This window comes from Rhipicephalus sanguineus, chromosome 8, assembly GCF_013339695.2.
Source record: "Rhipicephalus sanguineus isolate Rsan-2018 chromosome 8, BIME_Rsan_1.4, whole genome shotgun sequence".
Taxonomy (NCBI): Eukaryota; Metazoa; Arthropoda; class Arachnida; order Ixodida; family Ixodidae; genus Rhipicephalus; species Rhipicephalus sanguineus.
In genome coordinates, this window is record NC_051183.1 from 47,429,716 (window position 1) to 47,452,586 (window position 22,871).

Here is a 22,871-nt window from a genome sequence, read left to right on the forward strand (position 1 = left end):
TTGCTGAATCCACTTGTAATTCTCAACTCGATTCAGGCTCTCTTACCACATAGTGGTGATTAACAGCCCTTGTGCCATGGATACATTTGCTGCTGGATGCAAGAAGGAATACAGGGTTGGCACCATCAATGCGAAGCTGCCTTTCTTTTTTTGTCTAGTTAGGATCATTGTATGGCGTTAATTTTTTTTTTACGCTGAAAAACTTTCAATAAAAGCCATGTAACAATTTCGAACGCTATAGCGCAAGTCCCGTCCTCTCTGTCTGTCCGTGTGTTGCTCTGCGCTTCAATTTTTTCCTTCAGAAATCATGAACCAACTAGCCCAACAAAACGTATTGCTAAGCCCTGTACATGGTCTTTTAATTTCGGGAAACGCAAATTCTTTCCCAAATACCTCTTTCAGTTTCCTGGTAAAACCGGCTAAAACTTGCAGCGTCGCTTACAGAATCAAAATCGAGTGACAGCTCTACAGTCCGGTGCATCACTACTGGTAACGTCGCATTCCTGCTAAACGTGCGCTTGTCATTAAGCATGATTGCACTAGGGCAGGGGTCGGCAACCTTTTCAGGCGGAGGGCCGAGTTGAATGAATTCGACGCGGCCGGGGCCACAGGGAAATTCGGGTTCGGGCAGGCTGAAGGGGAGGCTGTGCTTTTCAGGCAAGAGAGAGAGAGAGAATAAACGTTTATTTTGAGCAAGCGCGCTGTGCGCCCAAGGTGGGCGGCCTCCTTATTCCAGGTAGCCGCGGGCCTTCGACATCTCTCGTGCCCGTTGAACCAGGCTTCGCTGATTCTTCAGGTCTGAGTCCGATAACTTGGCCTCCCACTGCTCTTCGGTCAGTGTAGCGGTGCTAGGGTTTTGTTTGCATCCCCATAGCATATGGCATAGAGTGTCCGGGACATCACAGTACTTGCAGATGTACGAGTGCTCAGTCGGTGAGATACGGTGAAGTAATATACGGTCGAAGAGAAAAAAATTCGGCGAATTGACAATATTGTAAAAAACTGGAATAGAAATCATGTTTATTTTTCTTTTTTCCTCTCTAACTCCATGTGAGTTCTAAACTGCCTTGTCGGCCTTCGGATAGGAAGTGGCAAGGAGAGGTAGGACGAGGTTCTGACTTCGTGCCGGGGGCCGCATATTACTGTCCCGCGGACCGCAGGTTGCCGGCTGCTGCACTACAGCCTTCAGATAAAACTGTTCATAATATGTGACTGTTGCTTTCAAGCCGCTGCTAAAGAAAATGATACAAAGCATTTACTTTCAAATACACATTGAAGGTCTTGTGTTTATAGGCCGGAGTAACATATTTAATTTAACATAATCTCACCACAGGTTTGGGCAGGCGGAACGAAACTGCTGTGGGCAGCCTTTATAATGGGCTGTAGAGAAAAATTCTCATCACTTCTGGGAGGCAGCCATCTTTGGGCAGTGGCTACTAGTCAGGTGGGAGGAATGACCGCAACAGCCTACGGCATCTCCTCATATGCTTGTCCCCAGAGTTCGTTCCCCCTGAGCAGTTACGCCATCTGAAGTACAGGCTCTGCCCTGGCCATGCCGCTAGCCCATAACTAGCGTCACGAGAGTACATCTTTGTTGTAAACGCTTGTGCAGACGTAAAAGCACATGCTTCGGGGCCAGGAATGTAATAAATATTCATGTTTCAAGAGAACTATTGTTAGAGGTCGGCTGCATTGCTTGGAGTAAGATTCGAAATTTGAGAATGCACCGCAAACGAGTGCGGATAAACAGACATGGGTGAGTTGAATCAAGAGAGAAAAACAACAGCGACAGCTGGTTACCTTTTAGCTTAGCGTGTGCTCTTTGCAGCTTTCGCAGCTTTCGTAGTCCGCGCTAGCCAGACCGGCATGCCATGCTTGATTTCCGGTTTTACCAGCCTATACGTCACGCGAAGGATGTACGGCTCGGTTGGGTTTCAGTTTCGTTGTAGCGGTTTTTATTTATTTAAAATTATTCTCCAGTTTCCCGAGTATCCACGATGACAGCACACTCTCATCCTCCTCCCCCTCCTTCCTTTCTCCTTATCTCCTCCTCACCGTCACAGCTACGTATTGAATCATTTAGGTTTTCATTAGGAAAGGAATGCTATGTGCACAAACTTCAACGAAGAGTTTACTGCCCTCAAAGCCAGAGTAGATGCTTTTCAAATCAGCCACTCTACAAACACTCACCAGCGTTACTTCTTGCTTCAAAAAAGCCAATGTTACATTATTATTATAGAGAGATATTTTTGGGTTTTCAAAATGTGAGATCGTGATATGAGTGATAGATATGCCGAAGCGGAAAGTCTAGTAAAAGATTTACACATGGGTTAATTGTCTCCAAAATTTTGAACATAAACTTACTTGTTTTTGTTGTGCATCAAAAGCAGTTACCGGGAGCGAACCCTTGCTTTTCGGCCATGCAACATCATTGTCATTAATCTACAGCTGCAGTTGAAATAAATTGCATAACCACACAATACAGCACACTTCTTAGCATTTGGAAGCCCACTTACACTGAGACCTATTTTTTGTTCTTCTATGAATCTTGCACGGAGCACGACAACACGCGATACTTCGTGAGACAAGCGGAGCGCATGACATTCACAGAATGGCCTATCATGCACCACCGTTGATGCGAGTCCAACCGTTTTGATTATCGCAGCGACGCTGTAACTAATTTTGAAGAAAAAAAATTGATCCATTTCGTGAGCCAAACCACGGCGAGAAATGCTTGTATGACTGGTTATTCTGTTATGGGTATTATGATTTTAAAAATACAGTGCTTGAAAAATGGATGGCGTCTTTCTGAAGAAGCGAGGTAATAAACCAAGGTAAGAGAATCAAAACCCCGAGATTTTTAACCATTTCAGAAGATTTGTACGCAATAGTGTACATCACTTGTTTTTATGATCACTCTGCATATGATCATATGGCACTAGCATTTTCGACCAGTTGTTTGTTGCACCACTTTGAGCGAGCACCGCCTAAAGTATAGATATTTTTTGCTTAAATTGAACGCAACCGAAAACTAACGTCACTTTATTTCTAGAGGGATATTTCCTTTACGCAAAAACAGATCCCGAATGGCTTCAGCCTAAATAAACGTTTAATTATAGTTTCAACAAGATTATTACTCTAAAACATATAAATCAATGTATTATCACAATGTTATTCTTGCAATAGAATATCGAGTGCTATCGAAAAATGCTGTGCATATTTGACGCTTTTACAGACAATTATTATAGGTCTCGCTTGAAAAGGTCAAATAATGTGAAATAAAAGCGGTCCATAGAAAATGGACATTGTAGAAGACGGCTGGGCTCATAGAGCTAATGCAGAGAAACTTGTGTGAAAGCTGTCATATATATCTCACGAAATTGTTTTTACCGTATGTACTCGAATCTACCCCGATGTTTCTTTTTTTTTCGAAAAAACGATGCGCGAAAGTGGGAGGGGGGGCGGGGGGTCGGCTTAGATTCGAGTACAGATATAAGTTTTTTTTTCTGGTCTTGCGAATTTGGGGGGTCGGCTTAGGATCAGGGCCCGCCTAGATTCGAGTAAATACGGTATTTAACCATGCCACTTGAGCTAGCATGCAGGCGCCAAATAGGATTTTGGTAGCGGCGACCGCTGTGCCACGGTCAGCAGAATAAGTGCAATAAAACACTGCTTTCTTCTTTAGCGCCTGCTTTTGCATTTCGAATAGTATGACGGAGCACTGAGGCGGGTATTCAGCAGTAATTTGGAGAGCTCTACACAAAGTACAATATAGGCACGCAATTTTGAGCGATATCTGTTGTTTTCGATTTAATATGTTTCCACTGTCTCACATATTTCACGCAAACCCGTTATTTATAGCCGCAACTTACTCCATCACATGAGTTGTGAACGTATTTTTCGAAGCATAGAGAAAGCCACATTGCATTCATGCTATGAGCAGTGGCTGGCTTGACTTTTTGGACGATTCGACATTTTACGGTGGGATAAAAAAGAAGCTAAGTAATAAAAACATAATTACTGTTGCCGTTCCTTCAGAGCATCAGCCTGTTATTTTTATTACCTCATTAGAAAAAAGTTAGAGCCATTGCTTGACATCCTTCAATAAAGCTGAACCACCAGAAACTGTCATACATAGCCTGCAATCGCTTGTGCCCGAGGTGTTTCTTGTATCTGCAAACACTCGGTGCTTCATACGATGTATCAAAAATACGAACACCATTACTCCAATTGCCGAAGATGTAGCGACAGAGATGCAAACAGTATCTGAGATATATTTAACATCGATACTACCCAGCTTTGCTTGAAAGTACCTGTACTGCAACTAATTTGAAAATCATCTCTTTTTTCATTCCTATAAAATTGCTGTCTGATATTATGCAGGTAGTAATTGCAAAACACGCTGCCATTGTCTTGCAATCATGCTAGTTATGATCTGGAGTAAAAACACGGGAAGATTATGGGATCCAGGTTAGTGAAACACGCGTTCATGGAGCGCGATAAGCATTGATTGAACATTCCAGACTGGGATGTTAAAGCTCATGAGTTTTCCTCCATGATGACTCACGCCAGAGAGGCTTGCAAGACTTGCGAAACCACTGAGAAAATGACGATGGCAAGAGCAGTCAATCGCAACTACTTGCTCTAGTATAACTGGCAGTCGTGCTCCTTTCTGTTCCGCTTTGTGTTCCGCTTGCATGAGTCTTTTCCCATTGCAAATCTCTTCTCGACCAGGGCTTCTTACAGCGATTGCGCGGTCTTGCACTTCCTTCTTCTCTTCCTCACGGCTGCCCTCTAGTTTCGTAGCTCTTTTAGCGAGACCGCTGTGGGAGTCTCATATAAAACATATGTTCGTATGAAGCAGCTGTTCATGCTGTCCTTTGAAGGTACGTAGGACACGTCACGCCAGTAATGCTGCAGATATGTGTTTGACGAACATTTTATTTTGGCCATAGTGGAATTGCTTTCAGATGATCCTGAGCTACTTCATGAATAGAATGTTTGGAATTTCACGTTGTGTAGTGTTTTTTTTTTTTTTGCACGAATTGTATTATTGGGATTTTGCTTTGTTAATGATAAGCTCGCAAGTACAAAAAGTTACAAAGTGACTTGAGAGAGCTAGCAGTGACGAGGCATGCTCTACCTTTGTTGCCGGCTAGACATTGGTTCAATTTCTGGGAATAGCGCCTCGAAATAATATGTATATACACGTTCTTGTAGGCACCCTATATCATATTCAGTTGACAGTAGCTTTCTTCTCTGGTGTTAACCAAGCGCCAGTGTTTGAATGATATTATATGTACTGCCAGAAATGCAGTATTGCCTTCAAACTGTTTAGTGATGAAGGCAGTCGTCGATTTAAAGGGCCAGTTACGTAAAACACTAACCGAGTCATTCAGTTCATACTGCCAACTTTTATTTATTAGAACATTTGTTGGTAGAATTGCATTGAATTGAACAGAGTTGGTAGAATTGAACATTTGTTGGTAGAATGTCTTCAGTGATAGAAAAGAAAGCGTAAATTGAAGTATAATTTTCTTCGGGTGTCACGTCCCTAATTTTCAGAAATGCTTATTTTTGTATTTAGGAAACTTCGGCCTAACAAGTATTCTCGTTACTTCTCATGCTAGGTATCGTGCCCCAACAGATCTAAATGTAATTAATATCACCGATCGAAAGTTCTATACGAGTTAGCGGACGCCTCCAGAATATATGACGCCACGGTGAGCTTACGTGGTTGCATCAAGTCTGTGTCGTCAGTAGTGTTTTTGTTTTCAGCCCCTTTTTTTCCTTTTGCTGCCTACCTAGAGCGTCTCCGAGTAACGACTGTTTTTCCGGTTTTGTGCAATGATCAATTACGTGAATGACAAGCATTTTTTCCCCCTTAGAGTCCATTGAATGAACATACGCGTATGCAAATACGGACCTCGCAATGGAAGAGGACAAACCTCCACCCTATGTTCAGTACCATTCCACCGATGCCTCTGTCAAATTGGTCGATGCCGACCAGGCGTTGTCGCAAGCGTCACCGAAGGTAGTGCGAAGACGTCGATGCACATCGGTGAAATCTCTGGCGATTGCTCTTGCGTTTTGCCTGATGATTACATTGGCTGCATTAACACTGTTATTTCTCCAGCGATTTGAGGTAAGCCGATTTTCATGCAATCGATTTTCCAACAAAGCGCAGATGGCGACATCACAAGACAAAGGAAGCCAGAGGACAGGGCGCTCAATTAACTAACTAGCAGTTGCTTGTTAAGCATGCTAGTCTTTGCCTTGTGTTGTCGTCTTTGTCCTGTACTGCTATGTGACCATCGGGCCTATTCTGCAAGAGTGTAGTAGCACATCACATTGAAGAGCTTGTTAAAAAGCTTGTTAAGAGATGTGCTTTACAACGTTGCAAGCTCGTAAAACGCTTCGCGCAACGTGCACGAAGTTTTAGCGGCGAAGCACCTTAGGGTCTCGGCTTTTCGGCGGTTCATCGTCGTCTGCTGTCGCCGCGTGCATCGTCGTGACCCATTTGCTTGCTTGCATGGTCGTGTCCTGTTCATTTGCTTCTGCGCAAGAAAGGGCGCCACCTCCTCAACACTCGCCGAGTGGCGAGAGAGAGCGAGCGAGAGAGAGCGAACGGCGCGCGTTCACTATGGAAACGCTCTTTCGGCGATGAACTTTGAACTACCAGCTGGCGAGGAACGAGAACGCACCCTCGCCCGCGAGAGATGACGCCGGCGCAGGCAGCGACTGCTAGCGAGTTTCTTGAAAAAACCGACTGCTCGCGCTGCACAACCGTTTACCGGCCACCCCGTATCTGGCACTGGCACTGGACCTTTATCTGCAATGTAGTGGCGGTGGGAGATTTCTCTTGTGCGTAGTTCAGCAATAACGATTCGCAGCGTGCAGGTTAACTAAAACCGAACTGCGCCTATTTGTGTCTAATCTTTCTTCTGTCTCTCATTGCCCATGAGCATTGATTTTGTTGTATGTAACACCGGTGCACACAGGATGCTTCGCCGCTACACAGGTTTCTCGTTAGTGGAGCTGATACACCCTTCCCTACATGCTTCTCCCCTCCCCAGTTTTTTTTTTTTTTTTTTGAGCACTTGGCGCGAAATGCTTAGACAAGGCTGTCTCTACGCTATGCGGAATTCTGAAAGTGATTTTTAAAAGTTCTCCCTAATTGCTTATCCATAACGAGAATCATTCTTTGGAAACTTCTCAAAAGGACTCAACTAGTGCCCTCATCCTTTAAGTACGGAACACTTGTGGAAGCCGGGCTGTCGTGTGCCGTCGTACGCTGTCGTATTCTGTCATCGCTTGGCGTAACGCAGGCAAAGCCGCGTACAGCATAGCCATCTGTAGCTTAGTGAGCGCGCGCACGCACCAAGGAGGCGTCTTATTCCTCTTGTTGTTCGAGCGCCCTGATGATAATATTAAGTGCGGAGCGCTTTAAGTGCCCGGGCTGTGGTATACTGTCGTCGCTTGGTGTAACGTAGGCAAAATCATATATAAAAATAGAAAAAAGAGGAAGCAAGCGAGAAATGTGAAGATAAATAAAAAGGCAAAAACAGAAACAAAAATAGAAATAAATAGAAATAAAGAAAGAAAACTACAGAAAAACAGAAACAGAAAAAAAAGAAAGAGAGGAGGAATTAAAGAGAAAACCGAAGAGAAACAAAGAAGGCTGTCCAGCTCCTCGCTTCCCTCAGGCTTGGCACCGCTAGTGCGAAGCTGCTTTTACAGCGAAAGCTGTTATGAGATCATTTCACCGGCCGTTTTTGGCGCCGTAGTTGTCCGCCGCCGCCGCCGCCGGTGTCCGTAACCAGTATCGCTCGAAATAAGAAAAAAAAACGAAATAAGAAAAAAACTCCAGGATGGAACGAGGTTCGAACCTGGGCCCTCTGCGTGGGAGCCCAGTATTCAACCTCTGAGCCATTCCGGTGCTTGGAACTGCTATGCAAAAAGGTCCTATACAGACTTCATGTCGGGAAGGAACCACCTTAGCATATGCAATATAGCGTGGTAGAGAGTAAAATAAGCACCAAGCGTCGCGCATCGCGTCGCACAACGCGAATTCTGTAACCAGGCGTCACACAATGCTAATTGCGCAATGAGTAGGTTGTTGAATGCTTCCAACCCATTACAAAGGACTCTGCCATAATTCTTCATCGTCGTCAGGCACAGCATCAACAAAGTGCGCATAATGCCTTACATGCGTTTAGCAGGTACCACGGCTCTTCGTAGAATGACGAAAAATGGCCCAGTGCCAGCTGCCCTACTTCTCAAACATTACAATGATTTATAGCGTAGTGGGTTTCTCGCAAGTGCACTTGTAGTGGTTGCCAAGGAAGCACATAAGCGCATTATCCATTTCCTCGGGGTCTCAGATAAATTACAGTGATTTAGAGCGTAGTGGGTTTCTCGCAAGTGCACTTGTATTGGTTGCCAAGGAAGCCCATAAGCGGATGTTCCATTTCCTCGGGGTCTTAGTAAAATTACAATGATTTAGAGCGTAGTGGGTTCCTCGCAAGTGCACTTGTATTGGTTGCCAATGAAGCCCATCAGGGCATGATCCATTTCCTCGGGGTCTCAGTAAAATTACAATGATTTAGAGCGTAGTGGGTTCCTCGCAAGTGCATTTGTATTGGTTGACAAAGAATCTCATAAGCGCATGATCCATTTACTTGGGGTCTCAGTAAAGTTCTTCACCCCACCCTGTCTCTCTCCCACGGCAACGTATGTTATACAGCATGACGGGAGAGGGAAATAGCAACCGGGCGTCACCCACTGCAAATTACATAACTGCTGGGCCGTTTAAAGATTCCAACCCATTACAAAGGGCTGAGCCATAATTCTTCATCGTCATCAGTCGCCGCGTCAACAAAGTGCACATAATGCCTTCCAGACGTGCGGCTGGTGCCTCGCTTCTCCGCAGAATGACGAATAATGGCTTAGTAGGTGCTTCGCAACTTCACAAAAATTGTGATTTATTGCGTAGTGGGTACCTTTCTAGTGTACTTGTATTGTAGCCCCAAGTGAGCTAGCTTACAACGGGCTCTAGAAACGCCGCTCTTCCAGCTTTCGCTGTGACTGTGCTGCGGTTTCAGCGCAGGCCTGGCGTTTTTTTTTTCTTTTTTTTATCTAAATGGGCCACACACATATAGAATGGAAATGAGTTTATATATAACGCCTCATGAACATCTTCGACACATATACTTCTTACTCATCCATTCGCTGCACAAGATTATTCTGTTCTCCATATCTAAAGAAATGCAGGGTTCCTGCGTCATTGCGCCAGGAACTGCGCACTTTGATGAGCCAGGCCATGGCAGCCGTTTCCGTTGAAACTAAATACAGAAAAAAATTGGCCGCGTACCTGCGTGCTTCGCTGCAAATGTCGTCTAAAGACGATAGAAGAGGCGCTGCGTGAGATATGGACGCCATCTGGCAATAGAAACATGAGTGCTGTGTTGCGGGCTGGAAGTCCCGGCGCAGCAGCAGGCGAAGACCAGCGGTGACCAATGCGACCGGCGGGGACGCCAGCCAGCTCGAACACGCGGTTTGGCGCGAAGCGCTGAAGCAGAAGAAACGTCCGCACTCAACGAGTACTCTCCACACACTCTTTTATTTACACGTCGACTGGGTAAAACAGGAATGCCAGAGCGGCGCCCCATGGCATTCGTACAGTGAAATACAGAACCGAAACCGAAACACAACAATGAGCTCGTGCAGAGGGCATGGAGGAAGGCAAGTTTCGGCGCAGTCGCATTTTCAGCAGGCAGGCAGGCAGGCAGGCAAGCAAAGAACTTTATTATCCGGAAGCGGCGCTCGACCCCCTTTAGCGCAGCTTAAGAAACTAGGGTCTTTAGAATTACGTATGTATGCATTTTCTATTAAAGGAACACACCACCTAATACTTACCTAGTGACGTTGCGCCTCAGATATGCGTGATATTTACTTCTTGACCGACAACGTTCACAAGTATGAACAGCCGTACCAGTTCAAGATTGCTGGCCCTTGGGCAAGTGGTTCAACTTTGGCAAAGTGGCTGAATCGAGTGACGTGCCGACAAACAGAAAGACAGAATACAAGCTGTCACTCGCAGCGAGGGCAGGTGTGGTGAAGACGCAGGCGTGCGCGTATGCTCACTACATCGCACACGTAGCGCTGTTGCTGCGCAGCTTCGCACAGCGCCTCAGGACACTTACGGAGCATTTATATGGGAACATAAACCTGCCAAGGTTAAGACTAGTTGCCTCAGTCTGCCCGCAGAGCGCGGCGGCCTGGGTCTACCTGATATTAAGATCTTCTCTAGAGCATTGGCAGCAAAAACAATCTCTAGGTTGTTTGCTGATCCGGACTATCCAGGAAAGAGCCTTCTAATGTACTGGACAAGTACTCTAAGGGCTACGTTTACAACGGAGAGATACAGTGGACCGCAAGCTGAGAAACCGCTCGAGTTTTACAAGAGTGTGTGCGACTTTAGGCGCACAGTAGATCAAAAAACGGAGGGGAAAGGGTTTGAAGAACTAGCGCCGATAGAATTAAGTTACTTGCTGACGGAAGAGACACTAGTAGACGAAGATAAAAGAAAAACGAACCCAAGCCGATGGAAGACATGGAAGAAGAGCAAAGTCCCTGAAGTGGTTCGCGAATTTGACTGGCTGAGAAGATGGAGCATGTTGCCGACGCGTCAACGCCTCGCCAGATTCCACGTGACACCAAATGATAGATGCGTGAACTGTGAGCAAACCGAGACCACTAAGCATGCGTTATTCGAATGTGTTGCTACAAAGGGTGTATGGCACCTTGTTTGGCGCACCTTTGGAGTTAGAGCTACATCGCTGCCCCAAAAGAATAACAGCAAGTTTTCCCAGTTGATACTATCGGTAACAATGTACGTGATCTGGAGACGTCGGTGCCAGGCAGAAGCTCGTCGGCAACCACAGCGTGCAGCGTTCCCAGCCATGCACCGTATTTATCAAATTGTTTTCGGATACCTAGTTGACGAGCTGGAAGCGAGTGGTGTTGATGCCTTCTTAAGGCGCTGGCACACTCGGATTTTCGCATTACGTGGGGAAAAACTGGAATTTCCAGCAGCGCCATACTGAGTTCGGCAAAAGAAAAAAAGTTACCCGACTCCCCGTGCTACACTTCCCTCCCCCCTTTCCTTTTTCTCCCCTCTTCTTTCTTTATTTTTTTTTCCTCATCTCCTTGAGAAGTAAGATGCTTTAGTTAATTTGGTTGTTGTTTTATAGATCCTCGGTAGTGTACAGTGTATTACCCCAGCCAGTAATTGCGTCTAGCGTTTGTATAAGTTACACTGACGCAATTTATAAGTATTTAGTTTATAAGTGTCTTTCGCGCTTGCGTGTAGAGGTTCAATAAACCTTCCTTTGTGACCAAAATTTCTCCGATTAAGTATCCCAAGAAAGACTATCGTCTTTAAAACTGGAACACATCTCCACGAAGTGAATGATGTCGAGTGGGCGAAGCTACGTCCTATGGTACATAATGTCTGCGTTGTAGTCACCGACTAGTATAAAGACTTTGTGCTTGTATGAGTTTTATATAGTTCTGTCCCGATTACGATTCATATTAGTGTACTTTTCAACCTTTTTTTGTGTCTCACATATGTTACCCCATATAATGTATATTGAGTGTTATAAAGTGACATAAAGAGTCGACGACAAAGCTCGGTCCTAAGGTCCATGATGTGTACGTTGAAGTCGCCGAATAGTATAAAGGGTTTGTGCTTGTAGGTGTTTTATATTCTTGTGTAACAATTCGGATTGCGGTTCGTCTATTGTAAACCTTTTTTCTTCACACACACACATATGTTTCGACAATAGCAACGGTTTTCAAACTATCATGAGAGCGGACAGTGAGCGTCGAGGACAAAGCTAGGTCCTAAGGTCCATAATGTCTACGTTGAAATCGCCGACTTGTATATTTGGGCTTCTAGGTGTTCTATATTGTTCTGTTACAATTATGATTGATATTAGTCTATTGTTCAACCTTTTCAGAGGATTTTACACGGTGCTGTGTCGTGAGCACAGACACCACACAACGGACAAGCCTAGACCCTAAGGTGCTTCGCCCCTAAAAGTCGCTCCGTTCGTTGCAGCGACCGCGTTTCCTTACGACAGCATTCTGTTGAATTACGCTCGGTAACATGCTAGAGGAGTGAGCTGCTAGCCGTGCTTCATTTCAATTTGTTGCTACCGCATTCCTAGCTTCGCGCTTGTATCGAAATTGTGACTTTCTGTAGCTTTGTATTAGCGTCTATTCTTGTGACACGCGTCGAATCTGTTGGCAACGAGATTAACCGGATTTGTCGCATGCCACTATTAGTCGTATTGTCCTTTCTTTTCCATCTGTCACGCTTCGTGCTGGCGCTGCTCTCCGGTAGTTAAATGTATACGTGGACAACCGCAGTGGTACCCCTAGAGCATTGAAATTCGTTCCTAGGCTAGTTCTTTCTTGCGATATGAAATTCTAGTGCCGTCCTTCTCTACATCGCATGCGCGCTTGGATTCGGCCTAGTGACGCTAATCCCCACGTCCATATTCCTAACTGCCATTCTGGCTCTTTTTAGGTCGCCGACTTTACTAGATTTCCGCCAACTCTTCTTTTTTTTTTGCTCACTAGGATGCCGATGACACAAAAGACACTACCAAGTAGAGCCTCACAGCTTCTCTGCAAAAAAAAAATAAAAGTTGGCTCTCGCATAATCGAGGGTGAATGTAAGAATGGCATGGCTGATAAACAGACTATTTGAAAGTGATACGAGGCACAATCCCAAAAACAGTATAACGTACGTTCGTAAGAAAGCACTGCGCCGCGCCACACCACACTGTGCAATAATTAATATGGACGCCATTGTTGCTTGTCGCTGTGTGGGGTTTCGCTTGTCGCTGTGTGCGGCTACCACGCGACGCCACGTAGATCCGCACACATCGCTATTTCTGGCGTCATTTACTTCCCGTTTCTTTCCCTGTTTCTCTGTAAATTCATTTGCTGTGACAGACCACAATACGGGGGTTGTTTTAAATGCGAAGCATTTCTTAGCGGACCGAAGTCCCTTTCACCGTTTCTATCTATCTATCTATCTATCTATCTATCCAGCCGCCTACGTCTTGGCACCCTGAATGTCCTCTCCTTAGCTTGATACTTACCAATATTGGCATAAGAGGACGAGAATGTATGACGACCAGAATTCGCGGGTCATGACATGATTAACGTGAACTCCCTTTCGCGAGCGCCATGAAATTGTTTCTACAAGTCACGGGCGGAACACACCCACATACCGCGGCCCGTGGCGTGAGTGTATGCGACACGGGTGATTCTCAATGTATGTCAACCCAGATTTTGAAAATCAATAATAATAACAATTCATGGGGTTTTACGTACCAAAACCACATACATTGAAAATTGTAACCCGACAGTGTGAAGAAGCCAACGTCCCAGAAAATGCGATGCAGGGGTCGTTGGTGTTGTCGATGTGTTAAATATCCCGATAGAAGCGAAGAATAAAAATTACGGCTAAAAACGCAATCGACCCCAGGAAATCTGCGTCGAAGTCAAGCGTTCTACCACTGAGACATGCCAGCGCTTCAAACAGTTACGGAAAAAGACCCGACACAAGCGCCTTGTCAGAACAAAGGTAATTGGGGCGGCCGTGTCGGCTATCCGCTTAATGCCATCATCACAATCATTACGTATTTATGACTCCTCAAGCTATAGTTCTTTCCTGTAGAACTTGTTTCTTCGCCTTGCGTTGCCTCCTTATGTTTTGCACAGTGTGAACAAACTCGTCCAAGAACATGTTTTATTACGCTATGTCACGCGTAGTGCGGCTTATTACCACTACGTATGATATGCACATCATTTATATAGCGTGCACTTCGTGGCACTGAAACTGACGCATGTGCTCTAAAGTGAATGCCGACGTTACGTCGGAGCATGACCTACCCTCTGCACACCAGTGTGTTCGGGATGTCTGTTCAGTAAACTCCTACTCAAATTTCCCGAAGACGTCGAACCATCTAGTAACGCTCAGCTCAAAGCGAGAAATCCGGCACAAGCTGCTAAACGCTGTCTGCTTCGCATAGAATTGATTCCCACAATGCCTATAGTCTGCCGGATGCTTTCATGTGTGCAACCGTATTCTTTTGCTTCCTTGATAAAAATGGAGCCTCCTTTTTTTTCAGCTTTCTCCAAAAGCACAGCATTTAAAGAGCACTGGTAAGCTGTTATTACTTATTTTTATACGTGTTCCCAGATTTCTTCGATATAAAATTACAAACTAACTAAATCTGCAGCCTTGAAGGTGAAACGTGAAACGCTTTAACGTTTTTTTTTCTTTTGCAAACATTGACCTGTTTACCTGCACCCATAATAAGGATGTATAAGGATGTATCCCCCCCCCCCCATATATTTTAGGTTTTGTAAAATTCAAATACGGTGTCTCTCCTTCCTCTGTATCTGTATTTTTATTTGTGCTCTTATTTGATACATGATGGTCTTCGGAATGCGTTATTATTGTTATTACAAATATTATTCCTTTGAGGAAGCACTTGATGCTGTGTGTAGAAAGTGTAGATAAACACTCTGTCTGTTCATTTTCTTGTCTGCTTTGATATGCAATGATTTTTTTTTCCTGTTTGTTTTTCGTAACATGAAGTTCTGTGTATGCTACGGTTTTTGCTTTCAACTGCCTTTTCAACTGCCTTCGCTGTTTCCTCATATTTAGAGGCTGTGGCACTGTCAAGCTGTCTATTACAGCTTTTTCTGCAGCTCCCCTGTCCATGTATTTTCTTGAGGCAGAAATAAAATTATTATTATTAATATTATTAAACCCAAGGGCGCACTTGTGGTTTGCGTACATGTATTTTGTGTTCATCGCCAATAATTTTTTCTGCCTGAAGTGGCAGTAGCCATAATCTTCAGAACAGATTTCCGAGTGTAAGAATTTCCTTCCGTCAATTAGCCACTTCATAGTCATCATTTTAACGCACTAGTTTTGCACAAATATTTTTATATCAAGTCTGCGATTCGCCTATGCGATTTAGAGTTTCATTGTATATGGCCCTGTCATTTAAAACTTTATGTCTGTGCATGTTCAGTTCCGGCAGGAGACCGGGCAATCTGCTGACTGCCTTTATGGCATACCTTTAGAACGAGGCAAAATAAAATTTCATGGCTACCACTGACTCTCGCAATCAAGGCCATCATATCAATACATTATTCAGAACAATGAAACAAACCTTCATGAGGTCGTACAAATTCATCAAATAATCCGGGCACGTATTAGAGGCACAGTCAAGACGCGCATATTGTGTGTCACATGATGTACTTTCAACTTCAATATAGAACATTGATCACATTTCAGTGGCCACCGGCATCACCAACCTTAGCTTAATGACTGCTGATAATCGTTACCTCACCGTGATTTGGGATCGACCACACCACACTTTTGACTTCTACTTGCTCGATGTGACCGTTAAAAGTGGTAATAGAAGTGACACTGGGCGAAAACCTCATTCCGGATTCTGTGCTAACGGCACCGTCATTCACGCTGAGGAGACTCAAGTAACCTGCGGCCCGTTCGATGCCTGCTCCAGCATTACTGTCACCGTTCGCACCTTCAGCAAGGGACCGCCGGAACACACATCGGTGGGAGCCACCCTCAAAGATGTTTTCATTGGCGGCCAAGGTTAGTAACCTTCTCAGTTTAGTGCGGTTCAGGTGTTTCACAATTGGCGAGCCTCTGATTCATGTATTGCCTTAAAATTTCAAATGTCTTATTGCACAGGTCATCGCTAAATGCTTGTTGCTGTTCATTTGTTTTCTTGCTATCATGATCTACGAAAAACGCACACCGTTGTTTCTACTTCAGTGACGTTGCTACCGTTGCACTCAAGGCAATAAATAGCTTATCGGGCAATACCACCGTTATTTCCCAAAAATATTGCTTAAAAAATTTATGTACAAATAATGGTCAACGCTAATGCAATTTTCCTGGATGCTTCGTAAGTTATGTTGTCGTAGCTGCGATGCGTTTTTTATGGTACCACCAGCAACTGTGAGAAACAAGCGTCCTTAAAAAACGGTATTTCGCGTCAGTTCGCGCCAATTGTGCAGGTTGCGTAAATGATCCGAAAAAAAAAACAGTAAGTCTCAAATCCATCAAAATTTGCTAATGCTTTGCTTGATTAGTTTATAAAGAAGTATGGTGTCATTAGGAGCATCACAAAGCACACTTAAAGTGGTGACTAAGAAAGGTCGTACACAGCCAACGCTCTTTTGACTGGTACCGCCTTAGCCTCATGTGAAGAAAGTACTTTTTCCAGGAATGCATATACTAGCGACAATATTATTAAACACGATAAATTCAGTAGCTTTCATACGTACAGCATTCTTTAAAACCTGCAGTTATACGGAGTGCTTAAGGTTGTTCTACGTGAGTGATAATATATTATTTTTAATTATGTGGCAGAAGCGAAGCCGAAATTAAATTGCCTGTTCTCAAACACAAATACAAGTTGAGTGGCTAACTATAGCCAGTACGACGAGGTCTCGCATGCATTTCATATGAATCTGCTTTTGATAATTTCTTGCGCTCTGTTTAAGAAGAAATCTTGTTTTCTGACCTTGAGAGAAGCTTGTTAAAGAGAACATGCACCTATATAGGAGGACGTGAAAAATACTACTGGAAGCCAATGAATTTTTTTGGTGTCTACGATGGCGGGAAGCGACGGCGGTTAGTCGGCCAGGAGCCCCTGCTCCTTGGCGGCTGTATCTGTCCACCACGTGATGCCGACTTGCTCGTCTGGGCCAGAGCTGAACAGTGTGTCCTCCCACTGCAGCGTCGGGATAATTTGCAAGCCCTGTGGGCTACCATAGAATTGTACCATGGAAGGACGTCGGCCCAGGAGGTTCACCTACGGTGACCTTTTCAGCCGTCCAGAAATGTAACAAACAGTCATTCTTGCTGTGCGCGCGGTTTTCATTAGCAATGTTCGCTCGCAAACATTTATGATCAAATGACCGTTATTTCCCATGTTCTTTTGTCCATCAGGTCCAAGCGAACCGCACAGTATCACAATGGTTTCAAAGACATCACACACGACACAAATACTGTGGGGACCACCAAGGGGTGTGGATGGCATTCTCGACGTGTACAATGTGAAGGTTTGCGAGAAGACTACGACTTGCGATGAGCAAGAAAACCTGACCGGCTGCTTTGAGAGTGCGGTTTCACATGCATGGCTGGAATTTAACAGCACCGCAGATACCTCGTACTGCGTCTTCGTCTCGGCTACAGCACGATGCGGGGAAAACCTGCTGAAGGGCACTCGAGCGGCTCAGGAAATCAGGACGCCTTTGTTTGGTAAGTATTCTGTTAGAATCTATATTTAGGAATCAAAATGAAAAAGAAATCCGGCAGATCCCACGCGTTGTGGGAATCGGTTTCATGAGAAGCAGTCAGCGAGTACTTGTATGCTGTACTTTATGGCTTTGAGCCATGCGTTACGAGGTGGATCGACGTTTTTTTGTAAATGTAGTAGCTATGTGCACATCATGGGCTTACCAGGCACGTCGACAGCACTGGCGTTTAAAGGGTAACTTATGATGGGACGTAACGTCAGTCCTCACGTTAGAGTACATACGTCAGTATTAACGAAACTAAGTGCATTTTATGGTGCAGTCGTGTGAATATCACACGTAACTTTCGTTAATCTATTGCACCGGGGTCGAGCAATGCTTCAATATAGCTTGCTGAATCTCAGAAATACAAATGAAAGAGCGGAGCCAACACTGGAACCGCAGACGTTAACCCGAAATGATGCCTGTATGTTAGGAGTACATAAGTAGTGTTTATTGCTTTCTTGTAAAATTAGATAGCCAGCACCACAAACACAATTCACGTTGCACCGTCATTATACCTGCATAGGCTAATTTGGCAAACCAGTTTATAGGCCTGGCGTGGCTCTGTGGTAGGATACCTGAGTGCCGCGCAGAATGCTTGGGTTCGATTCCTGCTGGGATCCTAATTCTTATTCTTTCGATTCGTCGGGTCTACGCTGCCGATGTCAGTTGTTCTTAGCGCTCTCTCATTTAAATTACCAACGTCTGTTCTCGCCGTTCCTAGGTAGATATAAAGAGTCAATCACCTGTGGCGCATACCCGCACGTCGCGGCCCGTGGTAAACGGGTGTGTGCCACACGTGTCTGGAGGAAAGGGTTTGACGACGTACGCGAGAGGATTTTCAATTATTCATTTCATGACCCGACAGTCTATTCGTCAAATCGTCTTACCCTCCCATGCCAATCATGACCTACACCAAATTAGGAAGGCAATCATGAGAGCACCCAGACGTAGGCGGCTAGATAGATAGATAGATAGATAGATAGATAGATAGATAGATAGATAGATAGATAGATAGATAGATAGATAGATAGATAGATAGATAGATAGATAGATAGATAGATAGATAGATAGATAGATAGATAGATAGATAGATAGATAGAAACGCTGGAGGTGTCAAAGGCTCGCTAAGAAATGTTTCGCATTTAAAATTTGGCGGGATTGAAATGTATTGAAAACTCATTAAATGATTGAGAACGTTTCTAGTAAGTTGCACGTGGAAAATTATGCAAGTGATTGTCCATGTACTGCAACCTGTGCTTAAGTTGCGGCCGGTCCACTTAGTGTACAGGTTAGTAACTCCCTAAGCCAGTGCTGTACAGCAGTAAAACAAACGACAAGAAACATAAGTGAACAAAAATTGAAAGGTGGAGAGCGCAATTCTTTTGTTAGGTTGCTTATAACTATTTAAGCGGAAGCAATGCCGGTTAATACAATAAAAGTCGCGACATTGAAACCACGAGACGGAGAAGGGTTGCTGTTGATGCAAACAAAGTGCTTATGAACCTATTTTTGAAAGGCGGAGCAGTGAAGGGCAGGTAAAGAGATTGACGTGAATTGCCGTTTTATTTAGAAAAAAATTTGCAAGCGCAAACAAAGTACACCGAGACAACTTCTATAAAATGACATGAGCGCTCACAATAATCCCGTTACAGCCTTACCCGATGTCAAGAACCTCAACTTAGTGGCTGCTTATAATCACTACGTCACCCTGGCCTGGGATCAACCACAGGTCAACTTCGACTACTACTGGCTCGAAGTCACCGGTGGTAATGCCCTTGGAAACGATAGCTTAGAAAAACACCGACCAAATAGCTGCAGCAACGGCACCATTATTCGCCCTGAGCAGACTCAGGTCACCTGTGGTCCCTTCGATGCCTGTTCTAGCGTCAGTGTCACCGTTCGCACTTACTCCAGGGGGCCACCGGAACTCACCTCGATGGGAATCACCCTGAATGACCTTTTCATCGATGGTCAAGGTAAGCTACCATGTCGGTTTCGTTTTGCTAAGGAATTTTGCAGTTCCCGTGGTGTGAAAATAGCTGTGAGAGCTAAGGTGTTGCGGCCCCGAAAGTGAAACCTTATTTGGTTTCACTTAACATTTCGTACTACCCTTGAAATTATTCGCCTTTCATTATCATCGTAGTACGTTCAGCTAGAACATTATTTGACAGTGAACCACGACTTTTTATGCGTGCCAGAAGTTCCACAGATGCGTTTTTTGTAATCTTTATTTTGCTTGAACATTATTGCTCAAGCAAATGTTTCTGTCCACTGGACAAACATTCTGATATTGGCCGCAAAACACAGAGCATATACAATTCAGCATGACCTCTATTGATAATCGTGTGTTGCCATATTATCCATGGCCGTAAACGTGTCTCTGATTACATTACACTCTGCCACTAATGGGCTCATAAATGTGTCTTTAGGCAGTGCCATAGATTGCTTTAAAAGTGTAACATTTTCTCAGGTTTGCGGCGTGAACCGAGCTCTCTTTTTAAATCGTTCTCACACAACGCAGTTCTAGTAAAGCCTTCCACAATAGTTTGCCATCCTATTTTACGAGCTAGCGCTAGAGTAGTAATTGAATATGTTTCAATAATGACATTAACGCAACTCAAAAATAAGAAAAATCGCACATGCGCTCAATACGCCGACGCCCATAGATGCAAACTCAAAACTACCAGTCTCGGCATAAAATTTAACTTGATAGATGAGCTACAGCTCTTCTGGTAAATTCGCAACGCAGGGGCTGACGGATGCGTATCAGGATGTGCTACATTAGGAGGTAATAAAAAGCATTACACATTCAATATATAGAAAAATCATTATAAACATTGACTAGCAAGTGCTAAATAAAGCATATGTGTTCTCACCAGTCCTTATTCTGTGCGTTGGTTTTAGTAGTGCACTTCGATGGCACCCATCTACTTTTATGTGCCCGAGTGTTCTGTTATACTGACAAATCGTTCGGTTTGCTGCGCCTTCTGTGCTGTTAGCCTATGTATCCAAACAAGGCAAAAAATTCGGCAGATCCCACGTACCGTGGGAGTCGATGTTATGCGAAGCATGTGCGGGACGGTAACTGCGGCGTAATTTTTCAAATTGAGCGAGACGTTACGGAATGACGCTAGAGAAATGCGGAAGTAGTATACGCCCACTCATATGTTGAGGAGTCGCATATGTATTATATAACCAGTTGTTTACAGTAGCGTAACGATGCCAACACTAACGTGAATGTTACCAACACCAGACGCGGTAAGCTGATATGTAGCGCTTATATTCTTCAATACTGGATAGCGCGAATCCGAACAGGACAAAGGAGGGACAAAGATGCACAGGACAGGCGTTACTCGCAACTAAGCTTCATTCAGGAAAGTTTCCCTAGATATATACACAACCGAGTAGCACGCGCAGGCGTACTGCACGTACGTTACAGTCACACTTGCAGTTGTTGCAGTTGTTACGCTTGCACTTGACGGAGAACGCACGCACGTTTCACGAACCCGTGTGCGTGTGTGGAAGGGGTTCTTGATAGTTCTAGAAGAAGGTCATAATCACCGTGATCAGTGAGCGCCAGCAGCTGGAGCGGACTTGTTAATCCGATCCGTTCGTGATCGTGGTTACAAGGTGTGTACGTGTAGTGAAGTGCAATGTACAATACAGCTGGTGAAAATCCTGGATGTGTCTTACGATGAAGTGATCTATGATGCCTCCTGTGCTGGACTCGGCGGCGAGGTGTATTGATGCCCTGTCCACATCCATCTTTCATGCAGTATGGTGACCAGGCGTTGTTCGGTCTTTATAAGTCAATGTTGAAGTCACCGGTAATCATGAGGGACATGTTCCTCTCGGCATAGTTATTGTAGGAAGCATTGATCCCGGTTTTTGCATAATCCACGTGGTCGACGTTGCGGACCACGTGGACGAGTGGATGGTAGCCCAGCGTCTTCGGGATGTGTTGGGTATTCACCTTCACTGTCCTTGCGTCCGCCGCGGTGGTATAGCGGTATTGTGCTCAGCTGCTGACGCGAAGGTTGCGGGTTCTATCCCGGCGGTGGTGGTCAAATTTCGATGGAGGCAAATGGCTAGACGTCCGTGTACTGGGCGATCTCGGTACACGGTAAAGAATACCAGATGTTCGAAATTTCCGGCGCCCTTCACTACGGCGTCTCTCATAATGATATCGTGGTTTTGGGGCATAATACCCCAGCAGTTATAATAATGATCCATTTCCTTGCGTGTCAATGAGTGTGTGTTTGCGGTTAATGTGTTGGTTGAGGCTCTGTATTACCTGTGGCACATACCCGCAAACATGAACTCTGATATGCGGGTATGTGCCACACGTGACTGAGCGAAAAGGTTTCATGACGTTCGCGAGAGGTATTTTGCGTTATTTAGCGCAGTAATGGTGTGCGGCGTGACCACCATTACTGCGCATGCGCATACCCTCCCCACACACCTCCTCTCCACTCACCATCTCCCCTTCCCTCTCCACTTTCCCTCTTCACTTTCCCTCTCCACTTTCCCTCTCCCCTCCCCCTCTCCCCTCCCCCTTTCCACTCTTCCTCTGAAACGCGGGCTAGACATGCCGAAATTCTCTCCTGCGCAACGCCGCGATGAGCTCGAGCGCATGTGCGTCCCCTCCCCTTCTCCCTCCTCTCCTACGCTGCCCCCCTCTCGCCCGCCTGTCGGCCGCGTTCCCCGCTCGCCCTGTGAGAATTAACGGCCAGGCTAGATGGAAGATACGACGCGCGTAGCGTCCCTCTTCGCGTTCCACGACGTGAGGTCGGTAGCATGCCCAACGAATGCCAACGGAACGCGATCGTGCAAGTGCTCCGGCTTCGCATCGCCTCATGGTCCCCTTTAGCGGGAGATGGTGTAATTTTTCATGACATGACTAGTGAATCATGTTTGTCATACACTCATCCCCTGCCAGGCCAATTTTGGTATATTACAAGTTATGGGGACGACCAGGACAGCGCCCAGACGTAGGCGGCTAGATAGATAGATAGATAAATAGATAGATAGATAGATAGATAGATAGATAGATAGATAGATAGATAGATAGATAGATAGATAGATAGATAGATAGATATATAGATAGATAGATAGATAGATAGATAGATAGATAGATAGATAGATAGATAGATAGATAGATAGATAGATAGATAGATAGATAGATAGATAGATAGATAGATAGATAGATAGATAGATAGATAGATAGATAGATAGATAGAAATGGCCAAAGTGCCTGAGGTTCGCTAAGAAATGCTTCGCATTTAAAAACCGAACGAACCCATACCAGCATTTATCAGCAGACATTCTTACCCACTTTTGGCTCACACTTCTGCGGGTTGAAGTATTTGTATCACTAATCGATAATACTTTGCATTGCAGTGGCTTTTACAAAAATTGACTGTTATTATGTCACGTGT

General features: G+C 44.8%; 1 protein-coding gene across 1 annotated transcript in view; it reads right to left on the bottom strand.

The window, feature by feature from the left end:
• The window catches only part of LOC119401829 (fructose-2,6-bisphosphatase TIGAR), a 430,132-nt gene that overhangs the window by 58,357 nt on the left and 348,904 nt on the right, over window positions 1–22,871 (bottom strand). The gene's annotated exons all lie outside the window — the stretch shown is intronic.